At 56.0% G+C, this 7,700-nt stretch overlaps 1 protein-coding gene across 1 annotated transcript in view; it reads left to right on the top strand.

Moving 5' to 3' along the window:
• The first annotated feature begins 252 nt into the window (after positions 1 to 252).
• Positions 253 to 7,700, top strand: part of LRRN2 (leucine rich repeat neuronal 2) — a 33,784-nt gene continuing 26,336 nt past the window's right edge. The window contains exon 1 of the mRNA XM_026864246.1: positions 253 to 484. The gene's annotated coding sequence lies outside the window, so the exon portion shown is untranslated. The remainder of the gene's footprint in view (positions 485 to 7,700) is intronic.

The following is a 7,700-nucleotide window of genomic DNA, read 5'->3' as shown; positions in this document are numbered from 1 at the left end:
GGCTGTCATCCTCCTGCTCTGAGGTGCGACCAGAGCAATTTTCTCAGCCCTTTATTGCCTTCCTAAAACCCACCCATTGGAACAGCCTTTTACAAAACCCGCTATAAATATATTTATCACAAAATACTCTCTGCCGTCAAGAACCGCTAAACCTGCACATATATTTCACCGCCTATGAGCTGGCTGATGTCCTGGAACGGTGTCGGGCATTTCAGCAGCTGCCCTGGTCTAGCACAGGAGGGATGCTGGAAGGGACACGCGTGGGGACAGCGTGGCAGGGGGTGGCCTGCTGTCCCTGTCCCCCTCACCCCCAAAGGGACAAGGACGGACACCCCCCCCACCCCCCAGCTTTGGCAGGTCCAACGCAACCCCGGCCCTTTGTCTGCCGACGGGGGCTCTGCCCGAGCCAGATGTGCGGGCAGCTGTGGTGGGGAGCGGGCAGGCGGATGACAGCAACGCTGGGAGACGGGAGGAGAGTCCAAGGGTAAGTTGGGCTCCAGCCCCGTTAACCGTATTGTCGGTCGGTTGTGACTTTGGGGGGGGGGCTCCTGTGCCTGGGGGTTCTGCAACACAGAGCTGGCTGCTTGGCAGTTTGTTTGGTTTTTTGTGGGTTTTTTTTTCCCTTTCCTTCCAGAGCTTTGCTTTTGCTGATCTCTGGCATGGAGGAAAAATGGTGTATTTGAAAAGAAAGAAAAGCGGGTGAAAATAGGAAATGCACCCAGCATCGGTGCCTCGCTGGTGTGTGATCTAGGAGGGGGCAAGGGGTGCGGGAGGCAGCTGAGGGAAAGGAGGTTTTCCCTCCACACCGATGGTGGGAGCTGGATTCCCGGTCCTGGACACTCCTCTGGGATCAAGTCGATCCTCATCCAGGCACAGATGGGAACGTGGGGTAACCGTGGTGAACCCCGTGGCGATGTGCTGGGGATGGTGCTGCTGAGACCGAAATCCAGCCCTGCCCAGGGATGCTGGCAGGATGCGACCCAGCCGGGAGCAGCACGTTCAATGCATTAACCCCACAGTGCCTGAGCTCTGTGGAAAATGTCAAAGGAGTGAAGTTAAGTGTAGAAAACAGGCTGTTAAATAAACCAGCCTGGTCCTTCGGTCTCCCTCCCTCATCTCCAACCCACCTTCGCCCGCCAGCACCAGGCTCAGCCCATCCAAAGGAGAGGACAGGCTGCCGGGGTGTGTGTGGGGGATGGCGAAAGGTGATGGGAAAGCGAACCCTGGGAGCAGCTGCCCTGAGCCCTGGCTGCACGGTGACATTTTGATGTTTTCTGTGCTGGTTCTGTGTTTACCTCCACCCTTCCTAACCCCGCTCCTCGATGCATGCGCCTCCCCGACGCAGCTACCCAGGACACGCACCCACCCGCAATCTCTGAGCTGGTACCTCTGTGCAACGCCGCCGTCCCCTCCTGCGGCTGTGGGTGCGTGGCTGTGCCCTGCCAGCACGGGGAGGGACGGGGACGGGGGTCCCGGGGGTCTGTGTGCAGGGAGGGACCCCTGCAGGGACCCTTGCACCCGCCCGTGCTGGCCCAGTTCGGGAAGGGTGCTGGGGGTTGGGAGGGACCCCATGGCCCCAGCTGAGGCATCGGCTGTCCTCACCCCTCCCCAATGTCCAGACAGGCGCTGGGCCCTCTCCACCTCCTCTTGCTTTCTGCCAGAGCCTAAAAAAAAGGGATTTGAGAGATCTCAGCGTTGTCCCTCTTTCCCAGAGTGGGGGAGAAGCCCTTTGCCCCCCAGGGCTCATCCCAGCCTGGCAGTGGGACCCCGGAGAGGGGGAGAGGATGCTGGGCACTGCAGGGTGGGAAAAGGGCCCTTGGAGCAGTTTCCAGGGAAGCTTTTGCTGGAAGTTGCAGGCAGGTACTGCCATCACCTCTGGGCGCGAGGATCTGGTTCCTCAAGCCATGGGCTGGGGGCTCAGAAGCAAGGCACGGGTGCTGCCTGTCTCACCCCCCCTCGCGCTGCTGTGCCGGTGCCGAGGCAGGACCCAGCCCCTGCCTTTGCTGTGAGGATGAGCAGCCCCGATCCCGCAGCCTGGGTGTAGGCAGGGCTCGTAGCAAGGCCGGGAAGCAAAGGTCTCCTTTCTGTCTCCAAGACTGAGCGCAAGGCTGCCGTGGGGTGATGCGATGTGGGCCAGTGCACGTTTCCCAGAGCGCTGACTGCTCCCTGCCGTGGGGTTCTCCTCTGGTGGGTGTCCAGCGGTCCCCGGTGTTCACACCTGGGGCAAGGGACACCCTCATCCAGCTCCTGTCCTGGCTCCCCGTGGCAGAGGACCCTGGTCCCGCTGGCCCAGCCTCTTTGCTAGGGACACGGCTCATCCCAGCAATCCTGGCTTTCCTTTTCCCCACGCAGAGCCTGGGCTGAGCGCTGCTACCCCAGCACCTCTCCGGGGGCAGCGGGGGCTGGTTTGGCACCCGGTTGGTGCTGGTGTAAGTGCAGAGCAGGGCTGAGGGCCAAATCTGGGGATGAGTCTCTGCTCCTCAGCCATTTTAAACCCCTTCCTTTGGGGGGGGACCTTTTCTCTGGTGTAAAACAAGGAGCTCGGCATCAGCTGCCGGGGCTGAGCTGTGCCAACACCCATGGCAGAGCCCACAAAGTGCCTCTGGTGCAGGGGGGTGAGGGGTGGGCTAGACAGGACCCTTACCAAACCCATCCCACCTCACTAGGGTTATCAGAGCACCAGGAAATTACTTTCCCTGCAGCGTTGTATATTAAGCTGCATAATTACCTCCTGGGGGAGCTGGGGCAGCCCTTCTGTTCGCCGCGCTTCGGAGGAGCTGCCGTGGAGGCTCCGATTCCCAGCGCGGAGCAGAGCTTGGGCTGCTCTAACCAGACGTGGCTCCGTCAGCTTCAAAGAGCCGTGACGGCTCACGGCGGCTGAGGGTTTGTGCCTGCTCACTCCTCGCTGTAGCCCATCGCTGCCATTTAGGGGTGTGATCCTAAATTTCCTGGCTAGGACGGGGTTGGAGGATGCTAGGAAGGTCCAAAGGTCGTTGCAGGTGGGCACCCAAAAGGCTGGGAACGCTACCGGCACCTCTCCAAATGCAGGGAAGCCTGAACACAGGGCTCTTTCCCTTTCTTTATTCCCAGCAGATGATGTATCTCCTAAATCACCTTCGTGGTAGACCCCGGTCACTTCCCTTCTATCCTAAAAGCTTCCCATGGGGTGGCATTCCTGTTGGCATGGGGCTGATTTCCTAAAGAGCAGAAATGCCAGCCCAGGGCCCATGTGATCCCCTCCTTGCACACAGAAACTTGCCACCACCCTCCCTTCTTGCTCTCACATCCTCTTTGCCCAGGGGCTGTTTCCCTGCCCTCCACCGAAGACAAGGTGCGAGGCACCCAGCACTGACCGACGGTCACTCTTCCTCTGCTGGGCACGCCTGGGAGGTAACCGTGACTTTGGTTCTCCTCCTGGAAATGAAATTGTTGTTCTCAGGGGACATGCCCTCTCCTGTGCTCTGCATCAAAAGCTGCAGCTCTTTTCCCCAGCTCCCGGCTGGGGAAAAACCATGAGAAGGAGAATTATAGCTGCTGCCGAGCGCAGAGTGCTACCCACTGCTTGCTGGGAGGGCGTCAGGAAAAAAACCCATGAAAATTAGATGAGTTTAAAACTTGTCCGTAAGAAGGGCGGTGGTCTCTGCTGATAAGGTTCTGCGCTGGGACTTCGGGTTTGAGTTTAAGGTTTGGTCATTGATGCTGTTGAGTCGTGAGCTCCTTGTGGAGCCCAGGGCATCGCCCCCTGCCCTCCTGCTGTGCCAGCCCACGGCCATGCCCTGGCTACCCTGGACTTCTGTGCACTGGTCCCCACACGTGTCCCTTCCAGCATCCCTCCTGTGCTAGACCAGGGCAGCTGCTGAAATGCCCGACACCGTTCCAGGACATCAGCCAGCTCATAGGCGGTGAAATATATGTGCAGGTTTAGCGGTTCTTGACGGCAGAGAGTATTTTGTGATAAATATATTTATAGCGGGTTTTGTAAAAGGCTGTTCCAATGGGTGGGTTTTAGGAAGGCAATAAAGGGCTGAGAAAATTGCTCTGGTCGCACCTCAGAGCAGGAGGATGACAGCCGCGGCACCCCTTGCCTTCCTCCCCCTCCACACCCCCGCCGGTGGTGAGCGCTTGGGGATCCTTGATGTGGGAAATGGGGTCCCCCAAATTACACCATCCCAGTCGGGGAGGGATGGGGGCCTGAGGAACCCCCGTGCCCCCTTGAAACGGCTGGAGTCCCCGCAGTGGGTGCTCCCCGGGAACTGTTTGCAAACACGCTGCAGAGCAGGAATTATGTGTCGGCTCTGTTTGGCGTGTAATTCTGAATAACAAATAAATATGGGAAAATTGGGATCCGTTCCCAGACAATTCACAAAGGGCTTAATTGGGACTTAAGTGGTGCCTAAGTCTTGTGCTGGCTCTCTGCACTGGGGTGCTTTTCACCCAGACAGGGAAAAGAGACAAACTTAGTCAATAAATTACTTGTGATAAATTATTCACCAACTCTAGTCAGAATTAATGCCAGCTTCCCCCTCCAGCAGTTTATAAATGCTCTGATATCTCCTGACCCTATCCAGACTCCAGAGCTACCTTTCGGCTCTAAAAGCCTATCCCAGGCACTATTATAAAACCATATTTTGTGGCATTTATAACCAGTCATAAAAAAATCACTCCGTGATTAAATTTGGCGTGTGAGGTCGGAGCGTGACCAGGTTTGTCCTTCCTGTTGACCAAAGCTGAGTCGAGTCTGTTTTCAGGTTCAAGCTGAGAAAATTGTTTTGCATGAAGACAGGCCACTGTGCTTCTGTGAGACTTAATAACGCTTGCTTTGAATTTAAAAGCCTTCATCAGTGAGGAATTTGTAATCAGCATAAAAGGGGTTTTGCATTTTAACCAGCCTTTCCCAAAGGCAGAGATGAACTAACTCCAGCTCTCTCGTTTGGGGGAAGAAACCTCCAAAGCCCAGGGAAGCTCCTCTCCCTGCTCTGTCCTCTGTCCCAGCAGGACTGTGTGGCTAGGGTTCAACAGCCTGGAAATATAGAAGGAAAAATTAAAAAAAAAAAAAAAAAAAAAAAAAAAAAAAAAAAAAATTCAAGATCTGAAAAGGAAAAAAAAAAAATTTCCTCTTTGCGAAACATTAAAAAATGAACCAGTTCATTTTGTGCTGGAATAAGCATTTCAATTGGGTGTCTGTCACTTGTTCATAGTATGATTATTAAATTTAATTCCGTGGCTTGGTTGTTCAAACCCCTGTTCGGCGACGCACAATCAAAGCCTCTCGCTTGACTTGAAAAAGCCCGTTTTAGACTTTAGACACGTTGGCCCCAAAAAGGGTCTGCAGCATTTGATCCGAATTTGCAAATTGCTGCGGTTGATCAGAAGCTGCGTTTTTCAGCAAAAGCTTTTATTCCCATGGAAAATTCTGCCGAATCCTCTTTCTGAGTCACTTTTCCCGACTCCTACGTGCTGCCGCTGCTGCTCAGAGCCAGCGATGGAGCCGGGCTGTCCCAAAGCCCGCGCTGGCGGAGGGCCGGCTCTGTGCAGCTCCAACTCTCCGGCATCTCATGCAGCCCATGAGTCCTCCAGTTCCCGATGAGCAGCAAGATTTATCCCTGCATCGAGCCTTTGGGAGAGCCGAGGAGAGGACCAGCTCCATCGCGATGCTGCTGGGTTCGAGGGCTGCCCCGACGCCCGTCTATCACCCACGCCCGAGTCCTGCTCCGCTCTGAAATCACTTGTTCTTTCCTTTTTCGTGACGCTATTGTTAAATAAGACAAAAGGGACTTCGGTGACACTCTCCAGATAGATTTATGGCTTTTTAATATTTTGTTGACTCCTTCTTTGTTGGTTAAACCCTCCTGGGACGCCACAGACGTACTCCTTTCTCCCCCCTTCCCTTGGCCACGGTTGTCCTCCCTGGCTTGGCACGCACCTGCGTTTTTTCCCCCCCCCGTTTTGCTCAGGTTTTAAGGGAAGTTAAATGAACAGGGCTGTTTACATCTGAAAGCCATCCCTCACGCCGAAATCTCTGCTGGCAGCGGCAGGAGTGCTGCAGCTCTGCAGCGCGGGGGCCGCAGGGAGCCGGGGGCTCGCACCGAGCAGCCTGATGTGGCGTTTTGCTTCGCTTTATATTTTTAAGGGTGCGGACTGGGGAGGGAGGAGAGCAGCAAGTGATTTTTTTTTTTTTTTTTCCCAGGGAAATGGTGGGTGTGCTGGGAAGGGGCGATGCACCACGGCCTCGCGGAGCAGCACAGAGCATCCCGGTCCCGCTCGGCCGGACCCTGGCCCCGCTGCAGAGCTGGGTGCAGCTCTGTCCACCCCGCCTAAGGCTTGGTGCCATCTTATTTTTCCTGGTGTCCTTGGTGCAGACGCTCTCCTTGGGCAGTGCCTGTAAATAATAGAGTTGCAGAGCTGAGTGAGTTTATAAACCACGGGGGGGGGGGGATTTTTCCAGCCAGAGGCAATGGAGAGGGTTGATGTGGCTCCTGCCTCCACGGGGCTGAACCCTCCCTTCGCACTGGGTGCAGAAGGGGTGAAGGCAGGGGGTCACCTCGCTGTGCTGGGGGACAGGCAGGTGTTGCTCCCCCACCCCACCCCATGCCGCTGAGGGATCGCCCTGTGGTGCAGCTCCTCGATCTCCACAGCAGCCCAGGATGACTAAGAGGCAATGAGCCACTCATGGAAACTCAGAAGAGATCTAATTCTGTGAATAAACCGGAAAAAAAAAAAAAAGAAAAAAAAGAAAAAAGAAAAAAAAAAGATCCCGCAGGGGAGATGATGTTTGTGAATTAAAGACAAAGTGGGTGACATTTCCGCCAGCCATGTGCAGCTGCAGCGCGGGGAAGGGGGGGGGACGCGCGTGGGGCCACCGAGGGCTGTAATTCCTGGAGATGATGGGAGAGCAGCAACTTCTCACGCTCTGCCCGCGCTCGGGGAACTGGCACGGGGCGATGCAGCGGCTCAGCGATGGCGGGGAGCCTTGGTTCACGGGGTGACAACCAGCCCTCGTGCCCCGCTTGGTGCGACGACAGGGACTGGGTTTTGCTGTGGCACAGCAGCCCTGGATACTGGGGGGTTTGCCACTAGCACGAGGGGGATGAACGAAGGAGCAGCTGGGATGCACCTTGGATCCTTAATGCTCTTCTTTCCTGCAACCCCTCCAGGACATGGGGGACTCCAGGGTCACTGAAAACCCTCCGGCTCCAGCCCAGCATCCTCCAAGCTCAATAATGCCAGTGGCCGCGTCGCCCCGGCTCATCTCAGTCTCGCTCCTACGGGCTGATTCCCTCTCCTCTAGCAATTCCCCTTCTCCCCTCCTCTGCCCCCAGGCTCCCAGCGGTCAGTTAGATGGTTTTATTTAAACTAGAAGTGGCTTTTGCCAAGAATAAGCACAATTCCTCACCCGTGAAGGGTTATTCCATCCCTTTTGGTTTTGGGGAGGGACATTTATCAGCCAGCGAGCGCCCCGAGGTTTGGCCACGGGCTGGGCAGTGCGGTGGCTTTGCCTCCATCCCCACTGAGCTGCTCCACGCCCAAGGAGGGGGTGAAGCAGCCCCAAAGCCGTGCCTGGCAGTTGCTATGGCAACCGTACATTTTTTTTTCTCATGATTCCTAATGACTTATTGGCATTTTCACTAATCTACAGCTTTTTTGGCTGCCGGAGGTTGACTCGTCTCCCCTCAGCCCCTAAGAGCAGGCGCATCCCATGT

Source organism: Athene cunicularia (genome assembly GCF_003259725.1).
Source record: "Athene cunicularia isolate RWA chromosome 26 unlocalized genomic scaffold, athCun1 chr26_part1, whole genome shotgun sequence".
NCBI classification, from domain to species: domain Eukaryota; kingdom Metazoa; phylum Chordata; class Aves; order Strigiformes; family Strigidae; genus Athene; species Athene cunicularia.
The sequence above is the reverse complement of the archived record's forward strand: the minus strand, read 5'-3'. Positions and strand labels throughout refer to the sequence as shown.